At 33.5% G+C, this 23982-nt stretch overlaps 1 protein-coding gene across 1 annotated transcript in view; it reads left to right on the top strand.

Annotated features, from left to right (window-relative positions):
* LOC114326976 (zinc finger protein 250-like) overlaps positions 1 to 23982 on the top strand; it is a 343951-nt gene that overhangs the window by 283004 nt on the left and 36965 nt on the right. The window lies entirely within an intron of this gene.

Below are 23982 nucleotides of genomic sequence, written 5' to 3' on the forward strand. Positions count from 1 at the left end.
TGTTTATTTTAATAAGTTACAGGGGTGAAAAACTAAGAGACAATGTAGTGTGATTTCAAATATCTCGTTCAAAAGAAACTTTTTATTTATTCTAAGAGACTTTCGACCCTCGATAATAATTTAGTCTTTCATTCTCCGTTTAAATTTTTTAAAAATATTTATTAGTTTTTCAGGATTCCAAAAAAATGAACACCATGTCTGTGGTGATATTTTCCAAATCAAACATTTGCTATCTTTGTCATACAACGCACTGAGTCAAATAGAATATGATGACAAGACAGTGCCAATTTTAAATATTTGACATGACATCGGGAATATTTTGAGTTGTTGATTAAATAATATTAATATGTAGTATATTTGATAAATAATTGATTTAAGACGTGAACCTTGAACCTAATAAAAAGTTAATTGTTTGTTATTTATGGACGATCCAAGCAGATAATTGACCAGGATATATTCTGTGACTCAAGTATTTTGTTGTTAAAGATGTTCAAAATTGTAAGCGTTCCATAGTAACAAGTTATTATTAAAAAATCACTTTAACATTTTTCCTCTTTTATCGATTGAGTATTAGTTTTTGTTGTACAGTATATAAATTATTACAATCACTGAATACATAATTAGTAAAAAGTTATCATATTTATTAAATTAATTAATAATTTGCAATTATACATGTAACAGTTATCCAACAACATTCAAAAGCCATCTCTTTAAAGTTAATGATGACAGTAATGATCAAGTAGTAATGTTTACATATCCATACCAGTGAGAATTTTACTACACGTAATTTGCTGTGTAAAGACAGAAAAAGTAGGGATATCCGTAAAATATTTGCGAATTATGTACCGATGGCCTTAAATAACTTTTGAACTGATTTTTTACGAAAATCACAAAAACATGTCAAATAATATTTGAAGGGGGTTTGAAAAAGATTATGCCATATTTAACACGGGAGCAGTCGCGCTCACTTCTGTCACGTAAGCAGTCGCGCTCACTTCTGTCACGTAAGCAGTCGCGCGTAGAGAAGAAATCTAGCAATACGAATTTAAATACGAATTTAAAACAGTTGTCTATTTTATAATATTTTTATTTACTTCTTAGGTTAAAAATATCTATTTCGAACAAGTTTAAAGCTAATTAGTTCTCATCAAAGCCATAAATTCCACAAAAAAAAATAAAAAAAAATAAAAAAAAAATTAAAAAAATTCCCTCTTATTACTACAATCTTATTATTGTATGAAAGTGAATGACAGTCATTTTGAACAATTTTAATGTAAAAATTTTTAGTAGTGCAATGTTCATTATAAATGTTTGTAATAAAATTATTAAAAAAATATATTTTTTTTCAATCTAGTTTCATTGCTTTGAATTTATTTTTCTCACAAACTAATCATTAAAAGCATCTTGTGTTATACATTTTTGAAATAAGTGCAAAGAGAAGAATTAAAATATCAAATAAAAAAGGTGGAAGTAGTTTAAAAAAATAGGGGATGGTGCGGGGAGTGAGAGAGGCCTTCCACAGCAAGCTTAAATATGGCATAATGTCTCCACCTTCAAAAATTATTTGACATCTTTTTTCGATTTTCCTAAAAATCACTGCTTCAAAAGGTATTTAAGGTGGAGCGGTATTCAAAAGCACTGTGACTGTATGTTCATATTTTCTGTTAATTTCAGTTATCCTTTTTTTTCTCTAGGATAGTAGCATGTCATAACACGGTTGAAGCTGTAAAGAACTAGGTTATGATATTCAACAACTATATTGAGATTTTAGGTCTTTAAATTGTCTGAAATTTGGTGTAAAATTATCTAAAATGTCATATTTATATGATTTCAACTAACAATATGGTCAAGGGTCTGCTCAACCTTAAGCAGTATATTTAAGCTATTGTACTTATTTTTTCAAATTTTTTGATCGATATTCGACATGCTCAAATATTTTATTTAAGAGTAAAAACATTATAAAGCCCATTGTATTCAATATTCTTAAACATTCGCCATATTGAAAAACTGGTGTCTGTTTTCTTAAAAAAGGTAAAACTTAACAAATAATTCATGTTGTCAACACATGTGTTAAGTATAGGCATTATTCCGATTATTCTACCCATACCCCGCTGAACACGCGTGGGTCGGTTCTGACAGCGCATTTTGTATTTAACGACCCCAAAAATCCCTTAAGTAATCTGTTTTGTATCAATTCAGTGCCGGAAACCCTCGAGACTCCAGAAGATGACGTGCCTTAACAGTGACCCTTGCATCAGGTGCACCTGGGGTCAGTTTTGATGGCGTATTTGTGTTTAGCGACTCCAAACATCCCCGAGTAATCTCTTAGGACGTGTCTTAGCAGTATCCTGGGCACCATATGTCCCGGAGCATTGAGCGTGATGACGTTTTGATGTTCACCGACTCCAAAACCCCCGAGTAACAAAGTCCTTTAATATACTGATTTTGACATGTTTATGCACTTTTTTCCACCAATTTTTCTATTATCGACTTATTTCCTTACGTCAGTACGAACACAATGCAAAAAGACTAAGTTTTCAATCTAATAGCACATAAAACAACACCAAAAAATGTTGTTCCACATCCTACCAGACTGAAAACAATGGGAACCTTCTCTGGTAACACCTCCGAGGCTTCTACAATTTGCAAGCCATAATGGATGCTGAGACTAAGGAAGATCAGGGAATTTTACAATTTATAATTCACGTCCCATCTGCACAGCGCGGTAAAGTTCCAACGAGAATGGTTCCCTTAGTACTCCAATCAGAGTAAACATGTAAATCAAAAATTAATAACTATTTTCAATTTCGTTGCAACACGAAACCACAGCCGCATCATTATTTAAGTTCAATCAGAGAGTGCAGCAAGCACCTCTTCCGGTTTCCAAACTTATTAGTCGCTCTTCAGGAGGCACATATGCTGCTCTCTCTGACCCAACTAGGACAAACCTCGGCGTGCAGTCACGTATTGCAACGAACGAAATGGCAGGGATGCCCTAGTGGCAACTGCTAGCAACAGACTAAGTTTTCAATCTAATAGTACATAAAACAACACCAAAAAATGTTGTTCAACATCCTACCAGACTGAAAACAATGGGAACCTTCTCTGGTAACACCTCCGAGGCTTCTACAATTTGCAAGACATAACGGATGCTGAGACGAAGGAAGATGAGATAATTTTACAATTTATAATTCACGTCCCATCTGCTCAGCGCGGTAAAGTTCCAACGAGAATGGTTCCCTTCGTACTCCAATCAGAGTAAACATGTAAATCAAAAATGAATAACCATTTTCAATTTCGTTGTAACACGAAACCACAGCCGCATCATTATTCCAGTTCAATCAGAGAGTGCAGCAAGCACCTCTACCGGTTTCGAAACTTATTAGTCTCTCATCAGGAGGCACATATGCTGCTCTCTCTGACCCAACTAGGACAAACCTCGGCGTGCAGTCACGTATTGCAACGAACGAAATGGCAGGGATGCCCTAGTGGCAACTGCTAGCAAAAGACTAAGTTTTCAATCTAATAGCACATAAAACAAGATCAAAAAATGTTGTTCCACATCCTACCAGACTGAAAACAATGGGAACCTTCTCTGGTAACACCTCCGAGGCTTCTACAATCTGCAAGCCATAACGGATGCTGAGACTAAGGAAGATGAGGGAATTTTACAATTTATAATTTACGTCCCATCTGCTCTGCGCGGTAAAGTTCCAACGAGAATGGTTCCCTTCTTACTCCAATCAGAGTAAACATGTAAATCAAAAATGAATAACCATTTTCCTCCATGTGCCTCCTGATGAGAGACTAACTAAGTTTCGAAACCGGTAGAGGTGCTTGCTGCATTCTCTGATTGAACTAGAATAATGATGCGGCTGTGGTTTCGTGTTGCAACGAGATTGAAAATGGTTATTCATTTTTTATTTACATGTTTACTCTGATTGGAGCACTAAGGGAACCATTCTCGTTGGAACTTTACCACGCTGAGCAGATGGAACGTGCATTATAAATTGTAAAATTCCCCCATCTTCCTTAGTCTCAGCATCCGTTATGGCTTGCAAATTGTAGAAGCCTTAGAGGTGTTACCAGAGAAGGTTCCCATTGTTTTCAGTCTGGTAGGATGTGGAACAACATTTTTTGGTGTTGTTTTATGTGCTATTAGATTGAAAACTTGGTCTTTTGCTAACAGTGGCCGCTAGGGCATCCCTGCCATTTCGTTCGTTGCAATATGTGACTGCACGCCGAGGTTTGTCCTAGTTGGGTCAGAAAGAGCAGCATATGTGCCTCCTGATGAGAGGCTAATAAGTTTCGAAACCGGTAGAGGTGCTTGCTGCACTCTCTGATTGAACTGGAATAATGATGCGGCTGTGGTTTCGTGTTGCAAAGGAATTGAAAATGGTTATTCATTTTTGACAATGCAAAAAGTTGTAAGTCGATAGATACTGTAATTAAAAATCGATTTATTCCGATGTTTTTAGTTCTAAGTGCTCGTACTATAGCACAATAATCAAAATATAAGCAAGCTAATCGTTTTACGTATACAACAACTTTCAAACTGTTTTACACGTACAACGTTAATTTTTCCCTCTAGCTACATATTTCATTTAATTTGTACATCACACCCTGTTTGCCGTTACTTTAGCCGGTAATCCTTTATCAGATTATAGACACATACGCATTTAGTTCGTGAGCTTCTTCTTTGGCAGTCGCCCCCGTTTCTTTTTGAAATTCAAAATGTACATGTCAATCAGTCTCCTTTAAGACCCATCAGAGGTTACGCCTTGGATTCTATCTACCGATGCCACTATTAAATTCATATTGTAATTAGCGTAAAATATATTTAATTGATTCGTTTGAATCTGAATATTAAGAGGGAGATGCTATCTTTGATTGAGTCTTGGACGTAGCTTGTTTATTTTGGTAGGAAGATCTAGTGGTTTTCCTCTCCTTCTCTCTTTTCTTGTTGCCATACCTTGGCACTTATGACACTGTAAGTGTCTAATTGAACAAAATTTTATATACTTTTCTATAAAAGTAGAGAAATAAAATTTAAAATATATTGAGGTAATTTCTGTCTGGATATCTGATTTTGTGTTTATTTCATCTAGCAGTTGGATCAAATATACAGGGTATAACAAAAATACAGGTCGTAAATTAAATCGCATATTCTGGGACCAAAAGTAGTTCGATTGAACCTAACTTACCTTAGTACAAATGTGCACATAAAAAAGTTATAGCCCTTGAAGTTATAAAATAAAAATAAATTTTTTCCAATATATTGAAAGGTATTAGAGATTTTTTATCGAAAATGGACACGTGGCATTCGTATGGTAGGAACATCTCTAAAGAAAAATAACAGTGAAATTTGTACACCACATAAACATTTTATGGGGGTTTTGTCCCCTTAAACCCCCCAAACTTTTGCTTACGTTCCAATTAAATTATTACTGCGGTACCATTAGTTAAAGACAGTGTTTTTAAAACTTTTTTACCTCTTTGTAATTTTTCGATAAGTTAGTTTTTATCGAGATATTTTGAACATTTTTAAAATTCAACACAAATTTTTACTGGGGCGTTTAATAAGGATATAAAACCCCCATAAAATTTTTATGTAAACATATTTAAAAAGAAGCCGCGTCTCGATAAAAACTGACTTATCAAAAAAATACTAAAGAGGCAAAAAATTTTAAAAACATTTTGTTTAACTAATGGTACCACAGTAAAAATTTAATTGAAACGTACGCAAAAGTTTGGGGGGTTTAAGGGAACAAAACCCCTATAAAATTTTTATGGGGTGTACAAATTTCACTGTTATTATTTTTTTGAGTAACTTTTTTTGTGTACACATTTGTACTAAAGTAAGTTAGATTCAGTCGAACTATTTTTGGTCCCAGAATGTGATTTAATTTATGACCGGCATTTTTGTTACACCCTGTGTAACATGTATTTACATAATATATTAGGTGTCAAATTTAAAGTTATTTAGGGATTTATACTTATAGACCTGGCTCCAGCGTACCAAAAAAAAGTTGATTAATAGCATGCTGAAAATTGGTTAATAGCTTAACGGTGTTTAGTCGGTCAAACATTGATGTACGGGAACACTGGAACAGGGGAAGTTCTAATTGTGGAACAGTTTAAAAATTTGCAACGTCAGATTATGAAAAGGTCCCATGTATTTTGTCGGACAGAACATCCAATTGATTTGTTACCCTTTCATTAAATTCTCATGCAAAAATCAGACTGCTATATTACTAACCAACATGATTCCTGTCATGTGGCATGTTCTTCGTGTTCTACTCATTAAAATGCCCAGTTGGTGATAAACACCAGTCTGATTTTTGCATGAGAGTTTAATGAAATGGTAACAAATCAATTGGAAGTTCTGTCCGACAAAATACATGGAACGTTTTCGTAGTCTGACGTTCCAAATTTTTAACCTGTTCCACAATTAAAACTTCCCCTGTCCCAGTGTTCCCATATTCCCAATTTTTCGGTTTTTGATTTTGAAAAAAATTTAAAAAAACTGTTTAGAAAAACGAAAACGTAAATAAACGATGTATCTTCCAGGGATATCCATTTCACGAATTGCGAATTTCGAGTACAGCTTTAAATTAAATGTGGAAACTGCCAATAGCCAGGTGGGTGGCAGCTTTAACATTTGATTTATGTGAAAAGCCATCTTTATTTGTCAAATAAACATCTTTAGCAAAATGCGTTTTGAAATTATTAAAATACATAGATTCTTTTTTTGTGTCAATTAATTTAATTAAATAACAATTTTGGCCCCCTGTATCAATAATTATATTAATGTTTATATCACTGAATAGAGAATTGAAAAACCTTGCAAATGAGCTAGCACACGACCCCTATTCTCATTTAAAAATCATCGAATACGTCATCCCGCCCAGATGGATGACGAAAAAATGAATTTATTCAATTTGGCTTTTACACACTGTAGAACAACATATTGGTCTCCTACCTCTTCTTTGTCTTCTGGTTTTTCTAGCTCAGTGAATTTCGTTATTACGTTATAATATGGTAACACACTTGTAGAAATATCAAATTTGACATCATCGTATTAAATTTAGAACGTGTTCATACTTCGGGGAGCAAAAATCATACTCGCCTTTGCCGATGAAGTAGACGCATAGTGGCACAATCAATATTAGAAATTAAGGATACTTTCTCGAGCTTTGAAGAAGCTGCATTAAACGTCGGTCTAAAAATAAATGAAGGCAAAACAAAATACATGGTCGTCTCAAAACAAGAACGACGCGACTAAGGCAAAACATTACTATAAACGATCATAACTTCGAAGTGGTTAAAGAATTTAAATATCTAGAGGAGCAACAATCACAAATGACAACAAAATAGAACGAAAAGTTAAAACGCGAATAATGGCTTGAAACAGATCTTTCTTTGCCATGCACCATCTAATAAAGTCATAACTTCTTTCAAGAGGGGCAAAAATCCAGATATATAAGACCATAATACGACCAGCAGTCGCGTATGGAAGCGAAACATGGACTCTAACAAAAAGAGAAGTAAATAAATTGCTGGTGTGGGAACGTAAAATCCTTCGAATGATATATGGCCATTGCAGAGACAGCGTGACAAACGAATGGAGGCGCAGATACAATAACGAGTTAGTCTCTATTCGGAAAGGAAAATCTAGTCAGATATATAAGACAATAGACTCAGATGGACAGGGCATGTGATACGCAGTAACGACAATCGCCTTATAAACAATGTGTTCTGGGAAAAGGCCAGATGGGAAAAGGTCGGTAGGACGGCCTAGAAAAAGGTGGAAAGATGTAGTCAAAGAAGATCTAGAGAAAATGGGAGTGTGACAATGCGAGTTAGTGGCACAGGACCGACAAACATTGAAGGCAATAATAAACGCGGCAAAGACTCACGAAGAGTTGTAACGCCATTGATGAGGATGATGACGTTTTCATACGTGCTCGTAGAATCTCAGTACGAATGGTTTTTCTATTGTTTACAGTGGTTTGGAAAATTCATCTCGATAAACATTGAATGATATCGCAAACACTGTGTGTGCTGATTAAAAAAGAATCACTGTAATCACTCATAATAATCACAATAAAATATGAAATACATATCAAAATTTTCTTCTGTTTTTATAAATATTTCATTTTTTTAACTTCCTTCATATTAATTGAATATTGAAAAAGTATTAACACCTTGGTATGTTTATACTTCAATGGCAGATACAAATAAGGACAACTCCTAAGTGTTTTATTGTCGTGTTCTTAAAGCTTTCGCTGCCATAAGTGCATAATTTCTTCATCTAGTACTCAGAGTTAAAAGGTAATTACAGCATTCTCTGGACATTTTTCAGCAGAGTATTTCTCGTCGCTGCGTCTCAGACGATACAAATGACATCATTAACTAAATATCTTTCACGGTACTTGTAGTACTGCGACCCATCATATTCCGACCACGTAAATAATTGAAACGATATTATTTTGATCCAAGTACCAATAATTCTTTACTGATATGAGGAATGGTAAAAATGCCGAGTGACTTTATCGATATCAATATTATCAAAGAATTTCGAAAAGTTGCAGTCGTTAGGAATTATTCCAGTATGTAAAGACATTCAATTTATTGCATTTAATATTTATCAGGTTTAATATCTAAGGTTCTCAATTCATAAGTAAAATATTTTCTATTAAGAATTTCTGTCTTTCTCTAATGACTAATTCTGTGATATCTTCAACATATCCATTTAGCACAGCTGGAAATCTTTTATTTATATATTTGATCGACTACGTTTTCCAATCAAAAGCCTTTAATACTTGTAAACCAATAAAAGTCTGAAGGAGCCAAGTGTGGTATACTTACTTACTTATTTCTCTTCACTCCATGCGGAGCATAGGACATCAACTGTCTGCCTCCATTGTCTTATCCTTTGCACTGATCTTTATTTCTGCCCAGGTTTTCCCAATAGCATTAATTTCTTTCTCGACACTTCTTTTCCACGTTTCTACAGGTCTACCTGGTCTTCTCTTTCCACGTAGTGTGTATTCTAGGGCTTACCTCGTCTGTGTCAGGTCTCCTTAGTGTGTGCCCCATCCAACTCCATTTCCTTTTGCATATTGTCTTAGATATAGGCTACTGGTTAGTTCTTGTCCATAACTCTTGTTTTGATATGCGTTTTGACCAGTAAATGTTAAGAATCTTGCTTAGGCATTTATTTATGAACACCTGCATCTGCCCGATACATTATCTTGACACTTTCCCAGTTTCTGCTCTGTATAGTAGCACAGTCTTCACGTTGCTGTTGAATAATTGTATCTTGGTTTTACTTGTCATCTGACGTGAAGACCACGTCAGTGGAGTGGTACCAAGTGTGGTATATAAGTCGGATACTTCTGCTGTTTCTACTATAAATGACTCTATAAATACTACTTCTAAATTCTCCTGACACTAATGCTGTTGTATGATTCTCAGTATTTTGGCTGAATAAAAAAGGACTGTTTTCAGTGCCTAGTATTTTTTCACTCTTGGGAGGTAGTAACTTAAATAAATAAATGAGTAATTCTATGATACTTTCAGAATATCCATTTACCACGGCTGTAAATTTTTTATTTATATTTTTAACCAATTATGTCTCCCAGTCAGAAATTTTTAATATTTGTAAACCGACTAAACTTAAAAGGAGCCGTGTGGTATATAAGTCAAATACTCCTGCCGTTTTTACATCAAACTCCTCAATTCTCCTGCTACTAGCTGTTGTAATTCTCAGCCCTTTGGCTGAATAAAAAAGGACTTTTTTTTACAGAACACGTTTTTTCGTTGTAGAGTTTTCATTCAAATAGACAAGAATATGTGCCTAGTATTTCTTGACTTTTGGGAGGTAGTGAATTAAATAAATAAATAAGGAATTCTGTGATATCCTCAATATATCCATTTACCACCGATAAAAGTCAAAAGGAGCCAAGTGTGGTATATAAGTCGGATATTCCTGCCGTTTTTTGCTTCAAATGACTTAATTCTCCCACTACTAATGATGTTGTAAAATTCTCAGTCTATTGGCTGAATAAAACACGACTTTTTTTTTACAGAAAACGTCTGTTCGTTTTAGAGTTTTTATTAAATTAGACAAGAATATGTGCCTAGTATTTTTTGATCCTTGGGAGGCAGTAACTTAATAAATAAATGAGTAATTCTATAATAGAGTAAAACCTTGATATAACGGACTAATTGGGGGGACAGGATGTCCGTTAAAGCCGAAAGTCCGATATATAAAAGTAGTTTTAAAATCAATGATTTTTTTTTGAAAATATGTACTGTATCCAGATACAGTTTACAAATCTGTACGTTAAAAAAGAAACTAGTTTTATTTGCTACTTTTTTTACTCTTCTACCTCATCTAAAAACTCTCTGCAATATACTCATTAGGTTCGGTTGACAAGAGTATGGTCTAAAATGAATAAACATTTCACCTCTTTCGGTGGCATTTCCAGTTTCTTCTCTTGAAATTTTCTCACTTTAGGTACAAATTCTTTAAAATCCAATTTTTGAAAATATCTATGGTGAACCATGCCTTATTAGAGCTATACTATGAAACGGGCAGATGATACATTATATCTAGGTTTACGAGATTTGTCAACAATTATAGCAGTAAATCCATACGATCTATCGGGACTCGGTGCCGCCCAAAATCCCGACAGCCAAAATCCCGACAGCCAAAATCCCGACGGCCAAAACACCGATAGGCCAGAATCCCGACATGCAACAATCCTCGCATAATTAAAAATTCCGACTTTTGTTAATACTTTTAATACAAAATACTTTTGTTTAGTTACAAAAAATAAAAAAAAAAGAAATATATTTAAGAATATGTTAAAAAGAAACTTATCAAACCTGTCGGGATTCTGGCCTGTCGGGATTCTGGCCGTCGGGATTGTGGCTGTCGGGATTTTGGCTGTCGGGATTTTGGGGTAGACCCATCGGGACTAGCATAAAGCAGTGCCGACATCCTGTCATTGCTGATTTTCTTTCAGAATTCAATTTTTCATATTTTTTTGCATTAATTTTTTTTTACATTTGATCGGATTTTTTGTCCGTTATATCCGAAGTCCGTTAAATAGAGGTCCGTTGTATCGAGGTTTTACTGTACTTTCAGTGTATCCATTTACCACAGATGTAAATCTTTTATTTATATTTTTGATCAATTATGTTTTCCAGTCAAAATTTTTTTATATGTGTAAACCGGCAAAAGTCAAAATGAGCAAAGTGTGGTATATAAGTCGGACACTCCTGCCGCTTTCTTACTTCAAATGCCTCAATTCTCCTGCTACTAATACTTTTGTAAAATTCTCAGTCTTTTGGCTGATTAAAAAAGAACTTTTTTTTACAGAAAAGGTCTGTTTGTTGTAGAGGTTTCATTTAATTAGACAATACCTTTTGGATTTTTAAAAGATTAACCATTGCAAATGTATTTGTTATCTGGAAAGACATCGATTTTGATTTACCGGTTTGCCTGTTGTTTCATTTGTCTCAGTATGAATCTTGTACAAAGTGAATCTTAATTTGTGGGTTGATGTTGATGGTGATGATGATGGGATACGCTATAACTGGCATACATACTGGTAAAAAGTTTGACTAGTCTATATTAGGATTTCACATTTGTCTAAAAATATGTCTACGTTTTTATATTATACTGTTTAATCTAGATAAGTTTTCTTTTGTATTTTTAGTGTAAAGTATACCTAAATTTTAGCAGTAAAATATTACGAAAATGATGAAACAACAATATTTACTAACTAAGCACTATATATACTGAGTAAGAGTGGTTAGATTTAATTTTAATAGTAATCTGAAAATAATTTACTAATTATTTACTAACGTAACATACAAACTGACTTTCTTTAAATTACTTTTAAGCTTTCCTTTATAGTTTTGCACAAAACTCAAATTACACGGTAATACCAATTTATTTTCCTTGACCAATTAAAGACGGCAATAACGTTACGAGAAACTACTTAAAATCATACATGAAGGGTGGAAGGTTTGGTGGGAACCATGAGAACCCGATTCTCCCGGTACCATCTGCCTACACGCAAGAACGAGAAACGCTCAAGACATCCGGTTCCTATCGCACGCTTTGATCGATATGACTTCTGACTCCTAGCCGGTACTCACCGTTGTTAATACGTACTACCGGTACCGCATTGTTTTACGGTCCGAGTATCGATCGAGAAAGAAGTGCCGAAAATGTATTTCAACATTCTTGGTACCAAATGAGTTAAGGAATTGAACAGTTTTTAGATCGCACTGCAGTTATGAATTCAGTAAATGGTCTTTATTATTAAAATTACCGCAAAATAGAAGAAATTTTGAAGAAAAACAATTATTTTTTTAATCGAACGAGAATATTTTATATTCTCTTTTGCATTTTGTGTAATGATTAATTATAGTAATTTTATCGATCAAATGCATCATAAAGATAAAAATTTCATAGTTGGTCCTGTGGAGCGTTTGCTTCACTTCACTTAGTATTGCTTATCTTGCAAATTAGCTGAATTTAAAACCAGTTCAGTTACTGCATTTAAATTATATTAAGAACTAATAATAAAAGTGTACCTAATATTAGCCGTGTTTAGTGAATAACAATAAATGTAGAAACGAAACAAGACATGCCTCATCAAAATGTCATTACTTCGTTGAAATACTTTCTGTAATTTGTAAGTATACTTTTTTACAAAATTATTTTCAATAAGACGATTGTAAGATCTGAATATCGATGGTACCTTTACACTAAAGTAGTGCTCTGTATTTAAAGTTGACCAAGGAATGATTTTGCAATCCACAACAGACATTTTTATAATGGCAAGGCTATCTGTTGTGGTGCTTTTGCTTAGATTGTTTAATTTTTGGTTTCTGTTTGCCAAATGTTGCCAAATAGTGGTGATTTGTATAATGAGTTGGTTTGTTCTTAGGAAACTTAGGGATAGTTTTGTTCCTACCACCACCATCGCTCCCATATTCTTAAAGGATTTGCCAGAAGGCCAAAACCTTGTGATGGCACTAGATAAATTCTGGAAAGGACTAAGCTCTTTGTATCCTCCCAGTTACGACCAAGACTTAAAAATGAAAAATGTCAGAAATATATCTTTAAAATACTAATTTTATCTACATCATGCCATCTAACATGTTGTCTAAAATTGGACAATGATCTTTATATAAAATAGTAATTTGAATCAATCGTTGAAAGGTACTTTGGAACAAATATACTACTTGTCTCACATTCTGCATTGTTTAAATACTGTTTTCATACTATATGTAAAATATCAGATATTATTTTAGATATTATGTAAAGAATAATGTAAAGTTCTATATATTAGACTACCATAAATGTGGTACTATATTTCAAAAATTGTTCAGGTCAGACATGGAAAAATATAATTTTTCCTTAAAATGTTTTAAAAGTTTAAGTAAGCTGTTTTATGTTGGTACAAATACGCGTGCTAGTATAATACAGTACCTATTTTCTAAATCAAGGACCACCGTTTTCTTTATCTACTTTCTTATTCCCCATCGGGTAACTTATATCAACAAATCCTGCAAACTCTATCTAAGTACTTGTTTCTAACTCAACATCGCTTTTTGTCTTTTCTCTTGTCCGTCACTCTCCTTGTATGTAATCTGTTCGAATCGAAGTGAGCGGTGTTTCTTGCTAGTGTCACTCATGCCGTCACTTGTCACTCTCTGCAAACATTGAAGCACGACAAATGCTTCTTCTCTTTCGTCTTCTTTGATGAGAACGCCTGGACTTAAAAGGCGAGATTAAACGAGGTGACGGTACTGATGTTCCGAGCACTGTTCATGTTGTTTATGGGCCATTTTGAGGTCGTACACGACGGGAAATTCTAAGGGAAATATGGTTCTATTAGTTCTAAAACGAAACCAGTTATATACTTATGTATAAAATAAGTACGAAAAACTAATGCAATCAATATATTTATAAAAAATATGACAGGTATGCAGAGAACAAACAAACTTCTTGATTTGATAAAATATTGTATTAGGTATTAAAAATTATATGTGAAACTGATCTGTGAAAAAACGTCTATTTTTGGATGTGACAGGCACAGACAAACAAACTTCTTGATTTGATAAAATATTGTATTAGGTATTAAAAATTATATGTGAAACTGATCTGTGAAAAACGTCTGTTTTTGGATGTGACAGGTGACAGGTGGCATTGGAATTATTGCAGAAAAAGTTAGGTGACAACTTCAGTAATAATAATTGACTTATCCTCCTTCTCAAATATGCCCGGAACATTAATAAAAAAATTAAAATATTTAAAAATTTCGAAAAACATAGATTTTTTTCTACTTTTTTTGCTTATAACTTTAAAAAGATTCGTTTTGGAACAAAGTCGTATAAAAATAAAATAAAGATAATTTAACTTTGTATGATATACGACTGCTTAAAAATGTCTTAAAGTATTACCCTTTCTGCAAATTAGCAATAAATACAAAATAAGAGGGCAAAATAAGCCTGTTGTTTTTCAATGTTTTTTAACCACTTTGGTGGCACTTAAAAACTTAGTAATTCGCTTAGAAAATTCTTATAGCATACGTAAACCATGCTTAAACCGTCTAATAGATTTTGCATAATAAATTTGAAATCTAACTTTTTTTAAAAAGTTCAAATTTTTTAAAAACTTTCTGAACAAGAAGTAGACCATTTAGAAGTTGACTAATAAATCTTTTAAAATTATAAACAATTTTTTGGCTTATAAAGCCAAAGCTTTGTTTAACAATAAAAAAATTCATTTTTAGCAATGCAAATAATTAAAACCGGTATAATTTGACTTAAGCTTTCAAATGTTGTAAGCAGAATTGCTACTTTATTTTTTAATCAAAAGTTATTTAGGGTCAAAAATTGCAATTTTTCCATTTTTTTATATTTTAACCGCATTTTTCTCGAAAACTATGCATCCATCGAATAAACTTGTAAAACATTTTTTTGCTTAGAATTACCCAAAAAATACAAAAAAAAAGAATGTGTGTACTTTGTACGCACGTAAGAAGTTATACTTCTATTATAATATAATTTCAACGAAATAAATATACCTACTTAACAGTTACAATACAAAAAATTAACAATAATTACCAAAATGAACCAAAACTTAAGAATGCCAAATATTAAAAAAAAAAAAAGAAAAAAATATGAATCGTCCGGGATTTGAACCCGCAACCTCGCGATTTTTTGATATCTCGTCCAATGCTCTACCAACAAGGCCATTAAGCCGTATGCTAGTTACCTGTCAGATATACATAATTATACATCACGGTGACAAGTGAAATATAAAAATAGATTTTTTATTATTTTACGCCCAAGGAAGACAAATCCAAAGACACAAAATTATAATAAAAAAACCTTTTAAACCACCTTTTTCAGATTGCGCAAGTTGTATTATTAATATTAATGTTAATAAATGAAATATAAATATTTTGACGTTTCACAATTTGACAATTCACTTTTAACTGCAGTGCCTTAAAAATTTTAAAGCATTAGTGCATTTTTTGACGCTCTTAAAGTAGCATTTTTAACGCTCCTAGGGAGTCCTAAAAATTGCATTTTTAACACGTTTGTAGAAAAATATATTTAAAAACACTAATATATTCTTTCCACACCTTTTCTGGACTGATACATACATAAATTAAAACATTTTGAAGTATAACTTCAAATATATAATATGAAAACTATTTAAAAAGGCAGTATAACTACATATTAACTAACCTTTGTTGTTTCTCTTCCCACAAATTTTAAAACGCAACAACCATACATAACCAAACCATCAACCGTCCAAACCACAGCTGCGCTACAGCTGCCATATTGGATAATTTTTGACATGTCAATTGAACATCCAATCACAACAAAGTTATAATGCGCATGCGCCGGGATCGTAGGTTTTAACATATAAAAATTCACCCTCATATCGCGCGTAAAGAAGTATAACTTCAATAAATGTTTTATTTGCGAAAAATTGCTGTTATGTAATTCCTCAAGTTATTTGTTTATAACAATCTTATCGACATCCGGATCAACTGTTACCCAAAAAAATTGTGTTCTACCGGTCAAAATACATATAAAATCTTGGGTAAAACCATCTAAATAAAGGAGACCGTTGTACCCCCTCCCTGGCGACAGCCCTAATTTGTTTATTAAAGCCAAAAAATTGTTTATAAATTTAAAACACTGCTGAGGCTGCTTAAATAATCCGATTTTAATTTTGTAAGGTGTATTAGATAGGTAGAGCGCTTGTTTATATGTAATAAAATTAGCAAACTTTTAAATGGTCCACTTTTTGTTCAGAAAGTTTTTAAAAACTTTGAACTTTTTAAAAAAAATTTAGATTGCAAAATTTTTATGCAAAATAGGTGGACTTTAGTGAAATTTGGTGGACTTTTTAAATATGTTATAAGTATTTTTTTAGCGAATTACGAAGGTTCTAAGTGCAACCAAAGTGGTTAAATAACATTGAAAAACAACAGGCTTATTTTGCCCCCTTATTTTGTATTTATTGCTATTTTGCAGAAAGGGTAATAATTTAAGACAAGTTAAACCAGTCGTATGTCATTCAAAATTTAATTATCTTTATTTTATTTCTATACGACTTTGTTCCAAAATGAATCGTTTTAAAGTTATAAGCAAAGAAAGTAGAAAAAATTAGATTTTTAAATATTTAAATTTTTTTATTAATGTTCCGGGCATATTAGAGAAGGAGCATAAGTCAATTATAATTATTGAAGTTGTCACCTAACTTTATTTGCAAAAATCCGAATGCTGCCTCTTACATCCACCTCAAAACAGATCCGCCCTGGCCTAATGCTAATTTTGGATTTTTGCATTTGAAATATTTATTGAATATTTATTTTTTAATGACAGACGTGAGGCTTTCCTCTTCTTTTATGTGTCTACTTCGTAAAGACATTTCAATATTACTTTGGCTTTCAAATCTGAGATAAATGTTTTATTTTACCATTTACCATTTTTACGTGAATGTTGTATTTAGATAAATATACAATATACCTGCACCTATTGCTAATTTTTATTTTATTTTTGTCTTATAATTAGTGCCGTGTATGGTGGAACTAATAAACAACACACTAAAAGACAACAAAGTTGCAATGAGTATTGCAACTACATAAATGCAACAATTGTTCCAACGAAAATTTGACCCACCCAGAAACTCAGAAACTAAGAGCTTCTTCAAAATAAAAAAACACGTCAACTTTTTATTGCGAGGGGGACAAATTTTCATGCAAAATTCATGCCCTCAAATGTAACCCCCTACCGTCCCGCATCATCCCCCAGTTTTTTTTTTAAATAGCAAGTGTGGTCGAGTGATACATCATTTGAAACGTAATTGTTTTCTTTACACGACACTATTTTTTTTAATTTACGTAATAAGTTTGAAGGTAATTTTGGACTTAACAAATTTATTATAAATTAGTAAAATCCAAAATTATCTTTAAAATTATTCAGCGAATTAAAACAAATAGAGAGTCGTGTAGAGAAAAAAAAATTTAAAGCACTCATGGGAGTGCCGACAGAAGTGAAAACTTCTTATAGTATATAAATTACGAGCTCAATGCTTTTCCTCATCCAAAAAGAAGTGCTGTAACTATATTATATACGCGTTGCGTATGTTCTATGCTCTTTATGTATACATACACATCATATATATACATACGAAATTTAGTTCGGCAAAGTGATGACGGTTGCAAACTCAATACTTTTTTCCTATCTAAAAAGTGCACAGAGTCCCTAAAGAAGTTTAACTTTAAAAATTTATGTTGTTCTGAAGCTATTATCTTGTGGCATTTTTTATAATCAATTACTTTTAATGGGAAATAAGCCACAATTTTACCAAAAAAAAAGATGTAAGATGTGGTTACCCATACTGAAAGAGGAAGTCAATAGAAAGAAAATACCACGATTAGTAAGTCAATAACATATCGAGTTAATACAAATTTTATATTTTAGTATTACTCATTGTATATCTATGTATTATCAATATTATTTATAATTTAAACATATTAAAGTCAGACTTTGGTATTCGTTTTTTGAAAGTAAATTAAATGTAAGACCAAATACTTACATTTACATTTATTTTAAATTTAAATACTTCTATACAATTTATATATACATACACATAATATACCTATATTAGTACAAAATTTATTTCGCCGAAGCGATGACGGTCGCGATGATGGTCGCGAAATCAATTCTTTTTCCTCATCCTAAAATAGGTTTAACATTTATTTTAAATTTAAATAGCTCTGCACAATTTATATATACGTACACATAATATATAGCATAAGCGAAGACGGTCGCAATGACGGTCGTGATGACGATCGCGATGACGGTCGCGATGACGGTCGCCAATTCAACGCTTTTTCCCCTTTCCAAAAATCGCACAACGTCCCTAAAGAAGTTTTCACTTTAAAAAAATACCTATCAAATGATGTGACTACACTTGCTACTAAAAAAAACTGGGGTTGATGCGGGGTAGTAGGAAATTAAATTTGAGAGCATGAATTTTACATGAAAATTCGTCCCCCTTCGAATAGAAATTTATTTTTTTTTTACAAATTGTGAAGAAACTCTTGACTTCTGAGTTTCTGGGGGAGGGGGTCAAATTTTCGTTGGAAAACACTGTATAATGTGTAATTGAGTCTGCTCACAAATCTAGAGATTTTATTCAAGTCTTCTAATTTATTTTATCTCTTGGAGAGCCACCTTTCTTTTTCTTCTCAAGTTTTCTTCCCGATATTTCTCTTACAGAGCAGTATAATTGTGCACAACCCTCAAGTAACCACAGAAAAGTGGCCCCCTAAGGACTGAGAAATAAATTATGTCATTATATAATAACTAGAGTGCAGAAAGTGCTGTAATCCATACACAGTGACTTTTCTTCTCCTTTTTAATTATAAATCGAACCCTGTTCTTTATTAATATCCAACAGAGTCGTTCATAAAAGCAATATCAATTTGAATCTGACAATTACAGATGTATAAGGTGATAATTGCGTTCATTATGCTTTGGGTAATTATGAACACCTATCAACCAATTCAAGCTTTATAAAACCTTGGAATTAATTAGCGTTGTTTTGAATGGGTAATGCGATATATAGAAAAAATGAACTAAAGATAATTATAGCGGAGTAGTTTCAACGACTAGATCATATAGATCGAGTGCCAGATGTGAATTTTTCAACAGTGATTAAGTTGTTTGAAATACATATTGGTTTTTATTTTAGCAGGATAATGAGTCATACAATCGTAATGGGCTTATAATGAATAGATACATAATAATTTATTGATGTCGAAGTTTTATATGGTATAGGATAATAGTACAAAAGATACACATATTAAAATGTGGAATAGAAACTACACTAGGTTCGCTTTCAAGATGCAGTAGAAATAAACAAACCAAGACACGTTAAATGCCATTAGGAGCACAACCGAATCATAATTTACAATGTAAATACATTGTAAATCCCAAATCATGATTTCCAAAGTTTATACATTGTAAATTATGATTCGGAAGCGCTCCTAGTAGCATTTAACGTGTCTTGGTTTGTTTATTTCTACTGCATCTTGAAAGCGAACCTAGTGTATGCTTCTACATACATTTTATTTGATATTTAAATAGATAAACACCAAGTATGTATTGAAGATACTTAACAATTATTAGACAAAATATTTTCTATAAACATTAATATTGCAGTTTGACCTCCGCTTTCTTTATTCTTGTTAATAGCTTCAGATAAGATAATTGATTACCAATACTCTAACTCTCTCTCTCTCTCTCTCTCTTTCTCTCTCTCTCTCTCTCTCTCTCTCTCTCTTTTTGCCGTTTCCCCATTACTGAGGATCGTGAATTCCTCCAATAGTCGTAAAAAAATTTCTCCATTGGTCTCTATTTTTAGTTGCGCTACGGGTTTCTCAGAATGAGTGAGTGGTTGGCTGAATTCTGAATTTAGTCAAACCATCTGGTTAGTGACCAACCTCTTGGTCTTCTCCCCAAAACGTGTCCAGAAACAATTATACTGCGAACCACTTGACCAAAGAGCTGTAGAATTATCTGCAGACTTTCGGTTGTGGACAACCTTTTTTAATGTCACGTTGGTGAAGAACGGAAATGTTTGTCGGATGTGGTACCCAAGCTATGCTCAGCATTCTTCTCCGGCACAAATTTATTGTCGTTCTTGTACGCGAGGAGTCCAGGTTTCCGCACAGTATTGAGAATACAAGTACATGCATCGATCTCATCTTTCCAAACTTTAGTTAGGCGGCTCATCGTATTTTTTGCCATACCAATGCGTCTGCGAACTTTTGCTTCTCAGTTATGCTTCTTTTCATGAGCATTTTTCAGTGCGTCACAAATGATAGAAAAAAAGGTAAGTCCGTGATAATATACATTTTAGTGACATGACATTTTAGTTTAATCTGACAGTTGTCACATTTTATTTGCAATTTGGCATAAAATCAAATCAATTGTGTTTATTGCATTTATAAAATGGTATTTTCTTTGATTTGTATAGTCTTATAAATTGTATAGATTATATTCGTAGATATATTATATAATTCGTAAATAATTTTTTTTTCGATTATAGCGCCATCTGTTGACAACTAGAATAAATGTTATAAATGTCACCGACGAAATGTAATCACCGACGTGCGTTTTCTTCTGTCACATGCAATTTAATGCGTTAGAAAGAAATCGAAAAACTGTGACGCACTGAAAGATCCTCATGAGAAAAAGCATACCATCGTTAGTTAAATCAGATCCGAGATCAATGAAGCTATTTACTATCTGGTATTACTGCAAGTGGTTACTCAGCTGAATAGTGTTGACTCTGTCTATTACCATTATTTTCGTCTTGTCGAAAACCCAACCAACTTAACTCGGGGAGATCTAGCATTTCTTGTTCATGTCTCTAACGTATCCTTCTTCTTCTTAACGTGCCATATCAAGTCCCCTTGACGTTGGCGATTAACATGGCGAAACTGGCTCTGTCTCGAGCTATTCTAAATAGTTGTTCTGCTTTCTTTATTTCTGTCCACTACCGGATATTCTTCAACCAAGAGGCCTGCTTTCTACCAATTCCTCTGCTAACGTATCCATGAAACAAAGATATGACTAGAGATTATCAGAATAATATGCTTATTTTAGTTTTATTTATAATATATTTAAACATCATTTTAAACAGAAAATGATCAATAAAATACGAGACAAGATCACACAAGAATACAATGTACCAACTATCGAAGAAAGATGGGATACTATAAAGAGTGATATCACCAATAAAGCAACACAAAGTAAAATAATTACTATCACACTGAAACATAAAAAACAAGCGTGGATGACAGATGAAATACGAGTAATCGAAATGATGAAGGAAATAAGAAGCTTAAAAATAGAAATTATCCAGAGTATCAACGAAATCATTTTTTAATTCGAAAAAGAAATCAGTTAAGCTAAAGAGTTGTGGATGCAAGAAGGATGTGAGGAACTACAAGAATTGCAACGAAAACATGACAAATTTAACACACATACGAAAATAAAAGACATGGACGAATTTTGGTAGAAATGATTGGAGACTTATGTTCAACTTTGAACGCAGAAGGTTTGATGATGATGATGAAGAAGAAGAAAATAAAAGTTACTGTATTGCACAAGAGGAATACACCCATAACGTTATTAATGAGGTTATGCACTATATCTGGAAGACGAAAAAATGGACGAATGGAAAACCTACATTGAAGACATTTTGAAGGATAACAAAGAATCACTAACGAACTTAAATTCAAATACAGGATCATCAATCTTAAAAGCTGAAGTGCAATACGCCATAAGATAAGCCAAAAACAAAATGAAGTAGTGGACCAGATATTATACAAATATATTATATTCTATCTCATTGATTGAGGTTGCGATTTATCCTATCGCATTGATCAACAATCAATGCGTACTCCCTGTTCTCACTTATGGTTCCCAAACGTGGACGTTTACAAAAGCAAACATGGACAAATCATAAAAACGCAAAGAGCAATGGAAAGGTAAATGTTGCACATAAGACTATTGGATAAAAAGAGAAACGAGTGGATAAGAGAGAAACCAAAGTTAGGGAAGTTAGACAAGAAGTTACAAAACTGAAATGGAGATTTGCCAGATACAATCTAATACGCAAAGAAGACCGATGGAACAAAATTCTTATGAATTGGAGACCCTGGGAATATAAACGAAGCAGAGGAAGGCCACAAATGAAATGCAGAGGCGGCTTTACCTATTGTGCAGGGTGTGCGGTGCACACGGGCGCCGGGACCTTAGGGGCGCCGAGCACCAAAGAGCGGGTCCTTTACTTTGTTTCAACATAAAATATGAAAATTTTTTAAATAGGAGGAGGAAGATGAATCAGTAACTGACGCGAAAATACAATTTAAACTAAATTTTTACTATTACCTATTAGATACCTCAATTACTAAATTTGACGAACGCTTCGAACTTTTAAAGCAAAATAATGACACTTTTTCGTTCCTTCATAAATTAAAACACTGGTAGGATAAAACACTGCAGTATGCGGAGCCCCGCATACTGCAGACTTTTTATCGGCAGATAGTTTAGTCGGGATGGGCTGTTAGTACGCATACTGAGCCAACTAAACAGTCGGATTGGTGAAGAGGGCGCACACTATCAACAGCCGACCGACTATTCTCGAACGATTTAGTACTAAAGTTCTTATTTGACTGTTGAAGTTAGTAGTCTCACAATGAAAAAATTATCCAGACATATTATCGCTCTAATATAACGGAGGAGGAAATCCAAGAAGAGATTCCGAGAGTATTGAGTGCATCATAATTTACAGTGAAAGAAATAAGACGACGTGACGGTTAAAAGTAACAGACGTGATCCAGAAGATTGTCATGTTAAAATGGAACTGGGCAGGACACATAGGAACAATGGAAAACAACCGTTGGACGAAGCAAATTCTTAAATGGCAACCAAGGACTAGCAAAATAAGTAGAGGCAGACCTCAAACAAGATGAACTGATGACATCAAGTGAATGGCTGGTCACGAATGGATGCAAAAAAACAACAAACTAAAACGAATGGATGCACTTAAGGAAGGCTTCCTTCTGGCGATGGATGGAATAGCTGTTGATGATGCTGATGATGAATTCTCAGTGATAGATTATTTAGTGGAAAATTCTACACAATGTATTCTAAATTACTTGATTACCCAAAAAAGTTTTTCGCCTTTTATCGGATGATCTAGTCACCTTCAATGAACTAGTCATGCTAATTGGCCATGCAGGTTTCTACAATTAACGATTGTGAATTAGACGATGCCATTTTTCGCTAAATATTCAAAAATATTCGCACTGCACAAGTTTTGGATACCAAAACTAGGAGAGAATTGAACTATCGACCGATAAACAATCGTCGTGTGTGCGCAAGTTCTATAGTTAGCTTACACTGATTAAACTGTCGGCCGATATTTGGCCGACAAATTAGTTTGAAGGCAAACTATCTGCCGATAAAAAGTATGCAGGGGCTCTTTTGGGTAGGTTTTTCTGACGCCGTGAATACCTATTAGCTCCCGATCATTTAATATTGGACTATTTACATCTGGATTTTTGTTTACAATATAAGTGTACCTAATACCCTCTAATACCCTATGTACTAGTACTAGGAATAGGTAGGTACCTATTCGACTATTCCATTTTGACTGCGCGTCTACCAAAGGGCGCCAGAGCATCGACTGCACACGGGCGCTACATGGGCTAAAGCCGCCTCTGGGCAGATGATATCAAGAAGCACCTAGGCTCTAGTTGGATAACTATAGCGACAGACAGAGAAGAATGAAAAAGAATTGGGGAGGCCTATGGCTAAAGATGGACCGAAGAAGGCTAATTAGAT

The sequence above is a fragment of the Diabrotica virgifera genome, chromosome 1, assembly GCF_917563875.1.
Source record: "Diabrotica virgifera virgifera chromosome 1, PGI_DIABVI_V3a".
Lineage (NCBI taxonomy): Eukaryota > Metazoa > Arthropoda > Insecta > Coleoptera > Chrysomelidae > Diabrotica > Diabrotica virgifera.